The 17,510-nt window shown below is 50.1% G+C and overlaps 1 protein-coding gene across 4 annotated transcripts in view; it reads right to left on the reverse strand.

The window, feature by feature from the left end:
* The window catches only part of DNAH17 (dynein axonemal heavy chain 17), a 12,633,448-nt gene that overhangs the window by 4,328,478 nt on the left and 8,287,460 nt on the right, over window positions 1-17,510 (reverse strand). The gene's annotated exons all lie outside the window — the stretch shown is intronic.

The following is a 17,510-nucleotide window of genomic DNA, read 5'->3' on the forward strand; positions in this document are numbered from 1 at the left end:
CGAGTTACTTACCTTAGGTAACAATGTATCTGGTAGAGACACAGTCTAGCCGCAGAATCCGTAACTTAGAATATCCCCAGGCATCAGACTGGATCCGGAAAACTTTCCACAGCAGCACCTCTGCGTGCCGGGGGCGGCGCCGCATGGCTCCACCCTGACGTCGCCCATGGACGTGACATCAGCGGAGCTATATATGCCCCTCCCGGCGTGCTGACGTCAGTTTTCGTCTGAGAAACATTTCCCCGCCACAACGCGGAGCCACCACCAAAAACTGTGAGAATATGGGAGCAGGGTGCAAAAAGGCCCTGTATCCTGCAAACCAGTAGAAGGAAGAGCAGAGCACCCCCACAAATGCGAAGGCAAAATAACCTGTGGAGGTAGAAAACAGCATGGCAGACGACAGAAGTCTGCAACAATAATGTATAACCGTGAAGGACCATAAGTCGAGAACATAGGATCAAGGACAATTTCATCATAAGACGTGTTGGACTTGGCCCTTTTTGCAGGGTCTTTCCTGATTTTTTGCTTTCCTCCTGTATTTTGACTGACCCGTTTTTGTTGGCTTTAAGACTCTGGGCACTTTACCACTGCTAAGCAGTGCTAAAGTGCATATGCTCTCCCCATTGTAAATTGATGTATGAATTAGTGACTCCATGATTGGCTGATTTGGTTTACTTGTCAGACCCTAGTACAGTGCACTGAGTGTGCCCAGGACTTGTAAACCAAATGCTGTTGGTGGGCTTGCAGCACTGCTTGTGCCACCCACAGAAGTAGCCTGTAAAAGTGTATAAAAGTGTGTCTGAGGTCTGCCATTGCAAAGCCTGTGTGCAGTCTGGTACTGCCATGTTGACTGGGCAAGTGCACCCACTTGCCAGTCCCTAAACCTACCCTTTTCTTCATATCAGACACCCCTATTGTAGGCCCAAGGGCAGGGTGAGTTGTATGTTTAAGGTAGGACAAGCCCTGATGTGTGTGGCATGTCCTAATAGTCAATTACAACCATTTTCGTTTTTCACTATTGCAAGGCTACCTGCTCTCCATAGGCCAGAATGGGCAGTTAGATTATTACGTTTTATAATCCTAACTGACTCAGGGAACATGTTAGAAATTCGAGTTTAGTATGCCTGAACTCAGAATGATAAAATACATCTTTTAGTGGAGTTGGTTTTAACATTCTGTGTTTGAAAGTACTACTTTTTGAAAGTAGGTATTTTCTTGTCTAACTATCCAAGCCTGCCTCTGCTAGGTTGTGTATTCCTTGTCTGGAGTTTGAGTGACAGGGCTGGGGGATTCCAGGAGACAGGGTGAGTCCGCCCAGTGGTGAATAGAGAGATCTGCATCTAGCTAGGAGGGATGAGTTTCACCTGGGACCTGAATAGGACTGTGCCTGCCCCCCACAGTGCAGGCTCCGCCCCCTATGGTGCGTCTGATGTCTCTCCCCTGCACTGTGAAAGGAGAGAAGGAATCATGTCAACAGAGTGCTCCAGGGCTGTGCCTTCCCTCCACAATGCTGGCTTCACCTCCTGTGGGGCGTCTGATGGTTTTGCCCTGCACTGTGAAAGGAAAGAAGGAGTCATGTCAACAGAGTGCTCCAGGACTGACCAGAACTGGTTTGGACTGGGAAAAGGCCCCTCTGCCCTCAGAGGACAAAGGATTTTGGGTTATAAGCATTGGGATCCTAAGCCCAAGAATTTAGATCCCTTTTGGACAAACAAGAAGAAACCTTTGCTGAAGAGTGGAACCGGAAGAAACTGAGGAGAGACTATCCCTAAGCTGAAGTGCTGCTTGGGGGATTAGCCTTCAGTGGTTGACTGTCTGCCAAAGAGAGGAGAAATGGACTTTGTGTACTTTCATCAACTTGTAAGGATCTCCAAGGGCTTGGAAAAGAGCTTGCCTCCTGCTGAAGTCTCAGGGACAACAGACTTCAACCCCCAGCTCCCCAGAGTTCTTTGGAAGTGCCTGCTGCTGTTTTGGGCATTCTGAGGGACTGCGTGTCGCAAAGAGCTGGAAGCGTGACTCAAGAGGAAGAAGCGTGTCGCCGTCGCTGCTGCTGCCGTCGCATCGTGGATTTCGCTGCTGTAGCTGTCGTAGTGCACCACATCGAGAAAAGCGTCTCGCAACGAAGAGGAAGCGTGTCGCAGTCGCAGCTGCTGCCGTCTCATCTTGGATGTCGCCGATGTAGCTTTCGTATTGCACTGCATCGAGAGAAGCATCTCGCAACGAAGAGGAAGCGTGTCGCCGTCGCTGCTGCTGCCGTCGCATTTTGGATATCGCCGCTGTAGCTTTCGTAGTGCACCACATCAAGGAAAGCGCCTCGCATCCACGGAGAAGCGTGTCGCCGTCGGAGCTGCTGCCGTCGCATTTTGGATGTCACCGCTGTAGTTGTCGCATTGCGCAGAAGCGTCTCGCAACGACGGAAAAGAGTGTCGCAGCCGAAGCTGTTGTTGTCACATCCCGGAACAAGGGTGTCGCCGCTGCAGCTGACGCATCTAATTGAGACTTCTCGCATCATCCGAGAAGTGCGTCGCATCTGGAAGATCTTCACGTCTTTATTTCTTTGTACTAGAACTTTGCCGCATTTCCATCGCTGAAACACTTTTGTTGTGGGACCGTAACACATCGTAAGGTACATTGACTCAAAGTGTCACATTTTAAGAACTCTTTTTTTTTTTTTGGTCATAGAAACTTTATTGCATGATTTTAAAAAACCTTTGCAAGTTACAAATGATTAAATTGTACGTATTAAAAGAAAGTGGAAACCCAAGTTCTTGTGGTGAAAGACCCCTGCCCCCCCCCCTTTTTTGTCCTAGAGTAGTCCAGCCTGGGTGCCCAGCCCCTTTGGTCAGTTGGTATGATGGCTCTAACAGGTTGTCCTTTTCTGGGTGACTGCAGGGGGGGCTTGCCAAATTGTTGTTCTGATGAAGGATCCTGTTCTTGGTTCACCTCCCTTAGTTTTTTTTACAGCTCGATCCATAAACCTTAGTAAAGCACAGTTTAAATTGGTGTTCCTTGTGTCAAAGAAGGCCAATACTGTGGCTCTGCATGATCTGACCTCGTTGAAGTTCCAGCCTTTCCGTAAGAGGGACCGTCTTTCCTTCAACAGGTTTGGACAAAGGCATAGGATATGTATTATGTCTTCCTTATGGTTTCCACAAAGTCGACAGGGTTCCTGGCCATGATCTCTTTTCCATTTGGGCAGATGATACGACAAGTTGATAACTCCCAATCTCAATTTTAAAAAACTTAATTTGGTACGTGCGGTAAACGGCAGGGTTAGGTACCTCTGAGGTGTCAGATGGACGTATGATAGCAGGGTCGTCCAGCCGTGGCTTCTTGTTGCTAGACGTGCCTTGTCTTCCAGTGAAAAGGGTTTGTTTATGATTATTTTTGCTACCCTTTTAAATTCATTATGGCTGACTTGAAGGTTCCAAACTTCGTTCAAGCCTAGAGTTTTTAGACCTCTTGCCCAGTATTCATGCCCTGCACGCCATAGTTTTGTGTTAAGGCAAGACCATAGATGTTGCGCTAGGCTGCCTTCCTTCGACGACCTCAATTTGTGACAGCACATTAAGAAACTCATTGATCTGGCCAGTGATTGGTTACAAATGCCCAGTTCTAGCCTAATTTGCAATAATTTTGTCTAATTGGCCACTATCCAATCCTTTTAGGACCTCACTACCGTAAGTTAGTGTAGGAATTACTTTTGCCTGTGCTGCCTGCAGTGTTGGAGCGAATGTTGGGCCGAGTAACTTCTTATGAATAGAACTAATTGCAAAAGCTAGCGCAGCACCCTTCTTTTTTTGTTCTTCTAAGTAGGTTTTGTATCTTCCGTTGTTGTTGAAGAGAACACCTAGATCCTTGTGGCAGTTGGATTCTACAATACTTTCATGATTTAGGACCCAAGCCAGCTTCTTTGGCCTTCCTGGACGTACCGCCAAGATTTTTATTTTCTTGTTATTTATCAGAAGCTCGTTCTTATTTGAGTATTTGGAGGTAGCGTCCATGATTCTTTGCAGGCCAATCTTTGTTCTACTTAGAAGAACCACGTCGTCAGCGTAAAGAAGATTTGTCAGCAGGAACCCAGCTAATTTGGGGGCATGAGAGTTTACCTTGTTTAAGGCTTCAGGAAAGTCTGATAAAAATAAGTTAAAAAGTATGGGTGCCAGGACGCATCCTTGTTTAAGACCTTTCGTCGTTAGGATTGGGTGTGACAGTCTGGAGCCGTCCCCAATCTTGATCCTGACCCATGTGTCCTGATGCAGGAGCTGTATGGCTCTTAAGAGGCCATTTGGGATGTTCAATCTAGAAAGCTTCTGCTAGAGCTTGGCCCTGTTGACGTTGTCAAATGCGGCTTTGTAGTCTATGAATCCCATGTAGAACGAGCTAGTACTAATCTCCGCCTGATCTATCAAGCAGGAGAGAGTTATACGATTGACCGAGGTGCCAGTGTCACTTATAAAACCGGTTTGATTCTGAGGAATTACGGAATGGTCGTCAGCCCATGCCCGAAGTGAGTTGAGCAATATACCGGCAAAATACTTTGCTTCATTGTCAATAAGGGTGATTAGGCAGTAATTCCCAGGAGATTTTTTCCCCACCTTTAAAAATTGGTGCAAGAATCGATCCCTGCCAAGAGGGCGGAATGATGTTATTTGTAGGATAGAGTTGAAAAGTGGAGATAGCTTAGAAGCCCAAAAGGCTAAATCCTCCTTGAACAAAGCCTGTGGGATACCTCCTGGACCTGGGGCTCCATCCTTCCAACCCTTTTTGATCTGATTTTCAATTTGGTCCTTCTGAACTGTTCTATGTTCGATACTGCTTTGTTGGATTAGGCTCTCTGTTAGTTTCTCAATTGTTTGACCTGCGTTGGGAAATTCATCCATTGTTAGTGTTTTAAAGTTTAGATCTGAGGTCCAAAATGCCGCTTTTTGAGCATTGCTGCCTTCTCCGCTGTTGTTCTGATGAGAAGTAATATCTTGATGGTCATTAAAATGAATGTGCAAAAAAGCAACCCCCTCAAACTCCAGTATATTTGACGATGCAACTTTCGAGGCACGCCCTCCAAGGCTACTGATGGTGCGCCAGAACCTCGCGGAATTACTTGTTTTTATGTCTTGGTGTAATTTGGCCCAGAAGGAGTTCCAGTGAGCTCTGCGTTGTTCTCTTTTTACCTTCTTCAGGTGGCTGCGGGCCTCTCTCAGTTTTGTTATTAATGGAGGGTCCATTGGGTTTGTTTTTAATTCCCGCCATAGCCGATTCATAGTTCTTTTTGCAGATTGTAAACTTAACATCATCGAGTTTAATAGGCATTTATCCAACACATTGCCACATGTTAATTCGTCCCTTCAGGCATCGGAAGCAGCAGTCTCCGATTGGTTGACTACTGCTGTGAACAAACTCGTTCCCCTTGCATCCTTGCACAAATTGCCCCATCGTCATCCTGCTGCATGGTTCTCGGAGAATTTAAAAACTGCGAAATCTGAATGCAAGGCACTCGAGAGACAGTGGAGACGTTCGTACTCTCCCTCACGCAAGATGGCATATAAGGTGGACCTTAGAGACTACCATAAACAATGCAAAATTGCAAGAGCTGCTTATATCACCAATACCATCACACATGCCCAAAATTGCCCGCGCACTTTATTCTCTGTGGTGAAAAAACTAACAGGAGCAGACTCCATTCCTGCTCCTCCGGTTTTGAACGAGATACAGTGCAACTCCATTGCGGAGTTTTTTATCACCAAGGTAGAACGGATCTATGATTCGTTGGGTTTTCGACCGTTGAGTGCTGACCCTTCCTCTACTTCTGTGCCAACCCTTGACGGCCAAGTCCCCATGACAACCAAACTTTCGGAGTGGTTACTTTTTGATGATGTCTCCTTTGCTAACTGTCTGAGGAGCATTAAATCGGGCTCTCCCTGTGATCCTCTCCCGGCAAAAATTCTAAAACAACTTGATTTAAACTCCTGTCGCGTATTGATGAAATTACTGAACACTTCACTAATAGAATCATGTGTTCCTCAGATCTGGAAACACGCAATGGTAGTTCCCTTGCTGAAAAAAGTAGGTGCGGATGTTTCCAACCTGTCTAATTACAGGCCCATCTCGCTGCTGCCTATCTTCTCAAAAATCTTGGAGAGGCACATTAATTCCCAATTATCTCAGTTGGTAGAGAGTTCAGGCCATCTGCATCCATCTCAATCTGGATTCAGAGCACACCACTCAACTGAAACTACTCTTTTGGGGGTAACTGAGAATCTAAGGCACGGTATCGATCGCGGGGAGACATCGGCGCTTATCCTGTTGGATTTAAGCGCAGCTTTCGATACCGTGTCTCACTCCATTCTTCTCACATCCCTACAATCTTTGGGAGTTGGGGGCTCTGCTCTGACCTGGATAGCCTCTTTCCGAGTGAGCGTACTTTTCAGGTTTTTTCGGCAACAGCATCTTCTAAAATTTGTGCATCAGCGTATGGTGTTCCCCATGGGTCTATTCTTAGCCCTCTTCTTTTTAATATCTATATTAGATCCCTGGCCACCATTGTGGAAGAAGCAGGTTTAACCTTATTCTCATACGCCGATGACACACAAATTATCTTCTCCTTATCAAAAAGAGAAGGTAACAATGCCTCTGATCTGAAATTGGGTTTGTCCCAAGTGGCAAGATGGATGTGGGCAAATTTCCTCAAATTAAATGGAGACAAAACCGAGATTGTGATCCTGGGTAAGGACAAAGATCTCTGGGGCCCCCAACATTGGCCCGAGAGTATGGGTCCTACCCCGACACCTGTGACCCAGGTTCGCAATCTCGGGTTCTTGATCGATGACAAGCTAACTATGCGACAACAGGCTGTAAAAGTGGCTGCCATTTGCTTCGCTACATTAAAATGGCTCCAAAAAATCCTGTGGATGCTTCCGGTTCCCACACAAAGGACGGTGGTCCAGGCTTTAATAACATCTCGCCTGGACTACGGAAATGTCCTATATCTTGGTGCCGATTTGACAACCGTGAAAAAACTTCAGGTTGTTCAAAATGCGGCGGCACGATTGTTACGCAATGTTCCAAGAAAAACATTTGCATCGTTAGCCCTTCGCGATTTGCACTGGTTGGAAATCAAGAACAGAATCAAATTTAAGGCTCTATGCTATATCTTCAAGATAAAACAAGGCTCTGCCCCTAGGTACCTCCATAATCTCATCCATGTCTATACACCCAGCCGTACTCTCAGATCTGCCGGCAAAGGAGATTTTGTTGTGCCTAGATTTAGGCTGGTGAAGATGGGAGGTCGTTCATTCTCTCATTTGGGCACCAAATCCTGGAATGCTCTGCCTGTTAGGCTGAAGCTGGAAACTGATCTTGTCAGGTTCCGTAAGGGTCTAAAAACTTGGCTCTTCTAACAATAAATTACAGAAACAGTTCTTTGTATTGCTCTACTCTGTAAAGCCTGGTGGTTCTTTCTTCTCCAGTCTATCCCTTGGCGCCGGGAAACCCACTGCGGGTAGCTGTTGCGCCTTATAAGTTGAAATAAATAAATAAATTGTATCACGGGATTCCATGAGGTCGGCTGTTGTGCCACGTTTGGGTTTGCATGCCTTATTGGTTTTGCGTGTCTGTCTGTCAATTCAGTTGCGAATGTTGTCCAGTTGGCAATTTGGTCGTCAGTAGACCTACTGGTACTCTCAAAGATTTGTTTTGCCTCTGTTGCTACTTGTTGTAGTTTACTAACCGAGCACTTGATTCGTTTTAGATTGATCTTGTAGCTGTCAGATGCCGTTGCCCTTACTTCTTCGTGTTGCATTAGTCTGGTGCTAAGCGATAATTCTTGGGGACTATGATCGCTTTCTGTTCTGTTTCCGAGTCCAAAACCTAATATTTGGTGCAGGAGAGAGAGGCTAACAAAGGTGTAGTCGATTAGGGAAGCGCCATTTTTCGATAGGTATGAAAGGCCAGGTGGCTTGTCTGGGAGAAAGCGCCCATTAAGGGCTCTAAGGCCAAGATGTTCAAGGTTGCCTTGTAAGGAGCGTCCCTTCGGGTCTTCCTTGTGCCATCCTGGAAGCTCCTGCGGTGGTATAACCCAAATGCTTTCCTGTGATTTAGTTACCTCGTTTTTCTGTAGGTCAGACATTAGCCACAAGTTAAATTCGCCAGATAGTATTATATCGACGTTAGGGGATCCAGATTTCGTTCTTAATACTGTCACTATCACCTCTTCTGAGAAGGATTGTCTTGACACTGAATTTGGACGAACGTAGGCGTTCATTAAAGTGATGGACCTGAGCTGGCCTTTGTTTGTGTTAAAGGAGATTCCCACGGACTGGAGGAAGTATGATGAGCTCACTAAATCCCATAAAGTGATTGCATTGTTTATTGATTTATATATTGCTAAGCCGCTACTGCCTCTTCCCAAAGATTTCAGTTTCTGGGCTGGAATATGATGAGTTTTGAACCCTTCTATTTGCTGCGGCTCCACAAGCCATGCCTCTTGTTGTAGTATTATCTCGAAAGATAGAAAATAAGAGATTATTGCTTTGTCCTCCAGTTTGTTTGTTAGCCCATTGATGTTCCAGGAGCAAATCCTTAAAGGACACGTGTTATTGCCCTTTTTGCTGTTGTGATGTCAGCGTAGTAGCCGGGTTTAGTTTAAGGAGCCCGCCAGCCATGACGATGTTCCGGCCACTTCCCGATCCCTATTGAGTGTGATCCGGTCATCTCTTACTTTTCTTGCTTTAGGGTCGAAAGTGGGAGTTTTGTTGCAAGCACTCCTCAGGACTGAATATACTTCTCCTTTTTCTGCACGTGTACGCTCAGTGCCTCGACTTGCCTGCAGAACGTGTGGATAGCTTGATTCCCTTCCGGGTAGAATGAGTATTCCTCACTGCTTGAAGGTTTCCGTGTGCCCTAAGATGTTGTTCATTGCCTCTTTCGAGTTCCATGTGACCTTGTGGTTTCGTTTATTTGGGCCTGGCCCGGTGCGATAAATTCTATCGATGTGATGTCTTGTGAGGTTATAACGTTTGACAGGCCTATCGCTTCTATCAATTTTATGATGTTCCCGCAATTTAGTATATCGCAGCTGCCTTTAGACTTGTACTCTGGGTAGAAAATCGTAAAGGTTGGATCACCATGAGAGGGGGCCATTATCGGCCTTGAATTTGGCTCTAGTCTTTGAGCACGAAGCGTTTGATCTATTCCTGTCAGGGGACCTAATGTATGTTTGTTTATTGCTATATGAATAGGTGATTAGGTACCTCATTCCGTGCGCTGAGGCACTTTTGGTTTTTGCCGCAGGCTATTAGTGCTTCGGCTCCTTTGTCCTTCGCCGGTGTTGTAAAATTGCCCAGATGAATTTGAACTGTGCTGCTGGTGTGCACCTGGTTCGATGAGTTGGAGCTGCCGAGCGGGTTGATGGACCGGCTGGAACTTTGACCCTCTGCATTTTGCAGAGGCGTTGGGTCAGAAAGAGCCATGTGAGTGATTATGGTTGGCTCTGTTTTCCCCTTGTGCCCGATAGGCCTTCGCTGCCCCTGCTACATCCTCTTCTTTTGTTTGCTGCTTTCCAGCAAGGTTAATTGGTCCTCTGATTGTATTTTTGGCTCATCGGTTGTTTTTGAGTCGTAACACTCTGTAACTGCTGGTCGTCTGAAGGTGTTAAACAATCGATAGAGGCTCAGGTCTTGTTTGCGCCTACCCATCTTATTGCGGCATTTTTGCTTCCTTTGTCTTTTCCCCTTGCATGCCTGGCCTTCCATGTCTTGTTCGGTTGAGGATGGTAGAGTGGGCTTTGCTCTGCCTGCAATTGGGGATTTTTGTTGATCACTCATTGAACTGCCGGTGCCCGATGAGTCCTGGGGTAAAGGCGAATCGTTTTCCTCTGCCCCTCGTGCCCCTGAGTTTGCTATCACTTTAGCTTTGTTTCCATGACTTAAGTCGCCGTCTCTATCTTTTGCAGGGAGAGACTTTGTGTTTGTGATTTCTTTTAAGTCTACCAATAGTTTTTCCATCATCACTGGGAGCGTGCTGAGTTTCTCGCCTATTGGTGAGCTATCACATCCTTGTTGCGTGCGGTCTACGGCCGCTTGGTCCCGTCTAATCAAACTGTTCAGATTTGTAATCTTGTCGTCTATTTTGACTACATACACAGCCAGTGTGTTCAGGAGGCTGATTTGTATGTCCATTTTTTTGGCTTGATAAGTCATTGCATCGGCTGACCTTTGTAGAATGTCCAGGGCTGTGGCCCATGCCTTCTCTTGCGTGAAGTCCTCCCTTTTCTCCTCTATTGGGGAAGATGATGGCCGAGGGTGGCCAGGGGCATCATTGCCATATGAGAACAGCATATTTTCCCATTCCTTTGACTCTAGAAAGGAAAGATCTTTCTCAACTGCGTGAGCTTCCTCTGTGGATAGCGTGGGTGCAGACCCTCTTGGGGCGTGTTGTACCCGTTGAGCAGATTCTATTCCTCCATCCCCCAAAGGAGGTGAGTGCTCTCGTAGTACAGATGATGTAAGGGCTAGGGTGTCTACTTCCCCCTCCTTCATTTTGGTTTGGCTGTCCTTTTTGACAGGATTTGCTGATTGTCCATTTTTATTGCACAATATATTCAGGCTGGCGTTGTGAGGGACAGAGTTAGTTGCTGCAGGATCGCTCGTTGTCATTCTATTAGATTCTATTAAGGGATCAAATTTGTTAAAGATATAATTTGATCTAGCGGCAGGAGTGGCTGTAAAGTCACACCTGTGCACTAGATGAGTTGGAGTGGGCTTTGTGTTTGGACTTCCCAAAGTCGTAGCTGCGGGAACCCCTATATTACTCTGCATGGAGGAGTTTCGGGGTCCTCCCACCTGTGTTAGAGTTTGCTCTTCAAATTTGCTGGTGACTAACATTTGGTTACTTTGGGATTTGCCTATATCATTGTTGCCGCCTGAGCTTCCCTTACTAATTTTCACTGTGGGGCTCAAGGGAATGGGTAAACCCGCAATTTTCATATTGCTTGAAAAGGCGGCTGACCCTGCGTCTTTCAGAAAAGCAAATGTTGTTGTTATTTTTGGTTGGTTGCTGAATGAATTACGGTCCGTCGCGTCTGATCCCTTCAAGAGTGGTTGGGTCATGCTGGCTGTGGTGTTTCCTAAATCACTTGGCGAGAGGTTTAGTATCTGGTCAGTGTCCACGGTTGATGTCTCTAGTTTGCCTCTCCATTTCATTCTCTTTTGGGGGCTGTAGACCTCAACTTGCCTGATCTCATCTCAGTGAAGCATGATGGCCAGGTAGCAGAAAGGCAAAAAAGAGATTAAAATGAAGTTGAAGTGAAATTGAGAGGAAATCGCGGCTCCTTGCCTTGCCCAAAATCGCCCAGCACCTATGAGATGACCACTCGCTCTTATTCTTTCTCTTTGTCACTTTACCAGTTGTAGTGTCTTTGGTAATCACTTTCACATTCCTCTTTGCGTTATCATCCCAAACCATGGTGTTCTAAACACTGATGCAGATCTTCCTCTTTGCTGCCACTAGTGTGAACTCAGGTTGTGAATGGTGGCTGGGTTGAATCTGGCCGTAGCAGGACTGCCTGTGGCACCCTGAGGCACCCTGTTGCTGGCCACTCCACTCCTGTGTGCTCTCTGATTCTAGTAATGTTGTATAGTCGCCACCGTCCCCGCCGCGAGTGGGCACAAACTCCAGCTCCGAGGTGAACAGCAAGCACTCAGCGTCCGACCCCAGAAAAACTATGTGCAGACCAGGACCAAGAACCAGGGACCTCCGATGGGTGGCGGGGGTTTGAGTGAGCTTGGGGAGTTTGGAGTGGCCAAAGCCTTGAAGCCCTGATGTCCTGAAGTCCTGATGAGCTAGCGGGAGGTCAGCAAGGGGAGGCAAGGGGAGGCAGCCCATAAGAAGAGTGAAGCAGGCCCTCAACTTCCCTTTGCTCCTTTGACCCCCCAGATCTCAGATGTCAGATGGCAATTTGCTAACTGTGCAAGTCCCAAAGACCTTGTTGCTCACCATCACCAGCTGACGCAAGCTCCCCCAACAGCGCTCACCTCGTGATTCACACCAGCTTTCCCGGACCTGGCTGCTCCAGCTGGGAATTTGTTTCGGGTTCCGTGGCAAGACTGCAGCCCAGAATGCACAGCCGCCTGCGGGGGCCCGGCCACGCCTGACCGGAGCTGCAACAAGAGCAGCAGGCACACGGGAAAACAAGGCGGCTCAAACATTTTAAGAACTGAAAAGAACTAAGCTAAAAGCACAAGTTACTTACCTTCGGTAACGATATATCTGTAGGAAACTGTAGTTAGTGTTAGACTCCTTACCTTAGAATATTCCCAGGCGTCAGGCTGGCTCCGAAAAGTTTTCGTCAGCAGTACCCTTGCGTGTCGGTATGCGTCGTCTGCTGCTCTGCGTCCCTCGTTGGCATCGTGATTGCCGGGATGATGTCGTGGGAGTACTTAGATGCCGCCCTCCCGGGCTGATGTCAGTTCAGTACATAGCTTTCCGTGCCAGGAACGCAGAGCCATGATAGAAACCGACACTGGTGCCAAGAAACTAGGGCCCTCAAGAGAGATGCCTTAACACTAGATATCGGTTTGCAGAACAGGGAGGCTGGGTGGGGCGGTAAGGAATCTAACACTAACTACTGTGTCTTACAGATATATCGTTATCGAAGGTAAGTAACTTGTGCATCTGAAAGAAACAGGTTAGTGTTTGATTCCTTACCTTAGAATAGATACCCCAGCAATACCAACCCCGGTGGTGGGTCTCCGAACCAAGATCACACCAGAAAGTCCTGGAGAACGGAACGGCGAAAAAGCAGTCTCTTCGGACTTGGCTGTCCAGGCAGTAGTGCCTAGCAAACGTGTGCAGCGAGGCCCACGTAGCTGCCTGACAGATGTCCTGCAAGGGGACTCCCCAACCCAGGGCATTAGTAGCCGACGTGGCCCGAGTGGAATGGGCACGCAGCCCCACAGGAGGCTCCTTTTTCGCCCAGGAATAACAGACCTTGATGCACAAAAAAAGACCCACCGAGAAATGGTCCGCTTGTGCACTGCCCGTCCCTTCTTAGCGCCCACGTAACCAACAAAGAGCTGGTTGTCCACCCCGAACTGGCGTGTGCGGTCTAGATAGAAGGAGAGCGCATGTTTAGGGTCCAGACGGTGGCGCCTCTCTTCCTCTTTCGAGGGATGCGGAGGCAGAAAGAAGGTGGGCAAGGTGATGGACTGCCCGATATTAAAGGCTGTAACCACCTTGGGCAGGAAAGAAGGACGAGTCCTCATAACAACCTTGTCCGGATGGACAGAGAGGAAAGGAGGTTTAGAAGATAGAGCCTGGAGCTCACTCACTCTCCTGGCAGAGGTGATGGCAAACAGGAATTCAGTTTTTAGAGTCAGAAGACGGAGAGGACAGTAATGAAGTGGCTCAAGGGAGCGCTCATCAGATAAGTCAGTACAAGGTTCAAGTCCCACTGAGGCTGGAGACTGGACAGGTTCGGGTAGGGACCCTCCCCTGCTGCTGCGACAGAAGGTCCTCCTGAAGAGGCAGACGAGTCGGGGATCGACTGACATGTTGAGTAGCTCGGGATACCAGTATCTTCGTGCCCAGTCCGGAGTCACAAGGATAACTTGGGCCCGGTCTTGCCTGATCTTCTTCAGCACTCTGGACAGAAGTGGTATAGGCGGAAAGGCGTACAACAGACCACAGCTTCACTTGCGACGAAAAGCGCCTCCGAGCGAGTGCCACGTTGGAAATTCCAACACGCAGAACTGATGACATTGTGCAATCTCTTCGGTGGCGAATAGATCTAACCAAGGCTCTCCCCACTGCCGAGACCTTGCGCCACTTATGAGTTCAGACGCCATTTGTGATCCATCATGCACCGGCGGCTAAGTTCGTCCACTCTGGCGTTCAGGGAACCTGCCAGGTGTTGAGCCACCAGGGTAACGCCCTGGTGTCCCAGCCATGTCCAGAGGCTCCTGACAAAGGGTCCACAACCCCATCCCGCCTTGTTTGTTGCAGTACCACATGGCGGTGGTGTTGTCCGTGAACACCTGCACTACACTTCCCCGGACAGAGGGGAGGAATGCCTTCAGTTCAAGACGGATCGGCCACAGCTCCGGAAGGTTGATATGGAGCCGGGACTCCACCGGAGACCAGAGGCCTCTGATCTCCGTCTCTCCCATGTGGCCCCCCATCCCAGGAAGGACGCATCCTTCACAACTACGTGCTCCGGTTGGGGTAGGGAGAGGGATCTTCCGCTGACCCAATCGCGGTTTGTGAGCCACCACTGCAACTGACTCGCAGTGCCCTCCAAGATCGGGACATGATCGGACAGGTTGCCCTGATGCTGTGCCCATTGAAACTTGAGGTCCCACTGCAGAGCCCGCATCCGCCACCTGGCGTTATGCACCAGAAGGATGCAGGAGGCCATCAGCCCCAGGAGCCGCAGCATCAACCTGACCGAAACTTGGGATAAAGGCTGAAAGATCGGAATCAGAGCCTGAAGATCCCAAACCCGCTGTTCGGGGGGATAAACCCAAAACTGTGCAGAGTCCAGAACCGCTCCGATGAAAAGGAGCTTCTGAGAGGGGCACAGACGCGACTTCGGCATGTTGATTTGAGAACCCCAGCGAGTGCAGGAGGTTGGCCGTAGTCTGGAGGTGGGAGACGACTGTCTGGGGCGAGCTCGCCTTCAACAACCAGTCATCGAGATAGGGGAAGACTGGAACCTCTGATCTGCGCAGATGAGCTGCGACCACCGGCATCACTTTCGTTAACACCCGAGGTGCGCTGGTAAGGCCGAAGGGGAGCACGGTAAACTGCTCGTGGCCTACTATGAACTGCAGGTAGCGCCGGTGGGCTGGCAGGATGGGGATGTGGAAATATGCGTCCTGCAAGTCCAATGCTACCATCCAGTCTCCAGGGTCTAGGGCAGCTAGAACCTGAGCTATAGTCAGCATCTTGAACTTCTCCTTCTGGAGGAAGCTGTTGACGCTCCGGAGGTCTAAGATAGCGCGTCGGCCTCCTTTGCCCTTCTTGGGTACCAGAAAGTAGTGGGCGTAGCAACCACATCCTACTTCTGGCCCAGGAACGTGCTCAATGGCCTCCTTGGCCAAGAGGGCCATAACTTCCTCCTGCAGAAGTTGTAAGTGATCCCCCACACATGCGGTGTCATTGCTTTAGGGGTCGCCTCGAAGTGGAGGGAGTGGCCCCTTCGGACAATTTGCAGCACCCACCTGTCCGACGTGATGGAGCGCCAGTGGAGGAGGTGATGGCGGACCCTGCCCCCCAATGGCGTCGAATGGGCCTGAAAGATTGGACTAGGAAGGCTTTGAGGCAGATGGTGCGGGAGCGGATGTGGACTGACCTTGCCGTTGTCCCCCGGCACCGCCACGGCGGTTACCACGTCCGCGGCTGCGTTGAGGTGGGTTCTGCGGTCTGTGGCTGGCAGGTCGTGTGGGGTTGCCCCTTCTTTGGCCACGAAAGGGGCGAAAAGCAGAAGTTTGCTGACGCTGGCCCGACAGGCCCTAGGACATGGCCATTGCCCTGGAGTCCTTAAAACGCTCAAGCGCACTATCTGCTTTGTCGACAAAGAGGCGACGGCCATCGAAGGGCATGTCCATGAGCGTGGCCTGGACATCGCCTGAGAAATTGGTGGACCTCAGCCAGGCGAGGCAGCAAACTGCCACCGTCGTGGAAATTGCCCTTTCAGCGAGTCCGTGGTATCCAGTCCACACCTGATGGAATAACGCGCCGCATCCCGCCCCTCCGCAAGGGCTTGGGCGAGCCGGGCCACCTCCGGGCACTGGGGCAGCACGTCCGCAACCGTGTCCCATAAAGAGTGGGTATAACGGCCCAAAAGGTAAGCCGTGTTGATTGACCGCAACCCCAAACTCAATGAGGAGAACAGTTTCTTCCCAAACTGACCAAACCTTTTGAATTCCCCATCCGGAGGAGCGTTCGGGAATGCGGTCTGGGACTTAGAAGCCTGGCTCACCAGGCTCTTGGGGGTGAGGTGCACGGACAGAAAGCTAGGGTCGCCTGAAGCTGGGCGGTGGCGTTGGGCCACGTTCCGATCCACAGGGGGCACTGTGGAGGGCATGGACCAGGTGCCCAACAGAACGTCCGTGAGGGCCTCATTGAACGGCAGTCGAGGCTCCGATGAGCTTACTGGCGGCTGAAGCACCTCAGTGAGGAGGTTAGTGCTCACGGCCACAGCAGGGAGCTCAAGAGCCAAGGCCTTGGCTGCCCTGCGCAACACCACACCATAAATGGCACCCCCCTCCGTAGCCAAGGAGGGAGGAGAGATGAATCCAGTGTCGGGCGATGAGTCCAAACCACTGGCCTACCCTAGCTCGTCTGTCCAGTCCTTGCTCAACTGGCTCTGCTGTGCCAGAGGGTCCTCAGACCCCTCCCAGTCCTCCCCTTCATCCGTGTCCGGGTAAACAGGTTGGAATGATGGAGCCGGGTCGTAGAGGAAGACCTCATCCATCGACGCCGGAGACGGCGCCGAGCGGCGCCGTTCCGATGCCGGACCCGGACTGGGGCTGAAACTGGGGCTGACGTCGTCCAAGGATGGCGCCGGGAGCAACACCATGGAGGCCGGTGCCAGCGGAGGGGTCGTAATGTCAACTGGCATCCACCGGGATCCAGGCACGGATCCCACGGGGCCAGTGGCATCGGGACCGAAGTCGACGACGGCGCCTGAGCAGAAGCACCCGACGGCGCTGGGGCCGGAGCCACCAGCCCACCTAGGCCCCAAGTTGGGTCTGCAAGCCCGAAGGCGCGCCGGCTAGCATCAATGGAGGGAAGTGAGTCCTCATGGCAATGAGGAAATCACGAATCTCCTCCGGTGTCACTCGCAGTCCAGGAGGGTATGGGCCTGGAGGTGGCGCCAGCGGCTCCGACGGAGCACCACGGGCGGAGTCACCCGAACTCTCAGCCGCATCGCGCGAGGGGAGTCTGAAGAGAGATGTCGCCTCTTCGACTTCTTCTTGGAGTGCCTCGACTTACCGGAGGACTTGGAGCCCGATGAGTACTGGCGATGACTTGACGACTGTGGCTCCGCGACCAGTCCTTTGACCTCCTCCTCGACTGGAACCTCGAGCGGCGTGGAGCCGACTGCCGGATCTCGAGTAGCTTGCGGGACCGCTCCCGTCTAGCTTTCGAAGACAAGACCAGGCAGTCGGGGCACGACTTGTTGTTGTGGTCGGCCCTAAGGCAGTAGAGACACCGACGGTGGGGGTTGGTCACCGACATCAGGCGGTGACAGGCGTCGCACGGCTAGAAGCCAGGTATCCCTATGGCACCAGGAGTCGAAGTCGACTCGAAAAAGAGATCCAAAATAGATCAAAAAGTTAGTCAAAAAATGACTAAGAGTACTGCTCTTACCGGATCTGCGCTAGCTTTTGCGGAAAAAAGAATAACTGACGTCAGTACTGCGACGACATCTCCCGAGCGATCATGCCGCCGCCGATGGATGCGGAGCTGCAGACGATGCCTACCTACGTGCAAGGGTACTGCTGACAAAA

This window comes from Lissotriton helveticus, chromosome 7, assembly GCF_964261635.1.
Source record: "Lissotriton helveticus chromosome 7, aLisHel1.1, whole genome shotgun sequence".
NCBI classification, from domain to species: domain Eukaryota; kingdom Metazoa; phylum Chordata; class Amphibia; order Caudata; family Salamandridae; genus Lissotriton; species Lissotriton helveticus.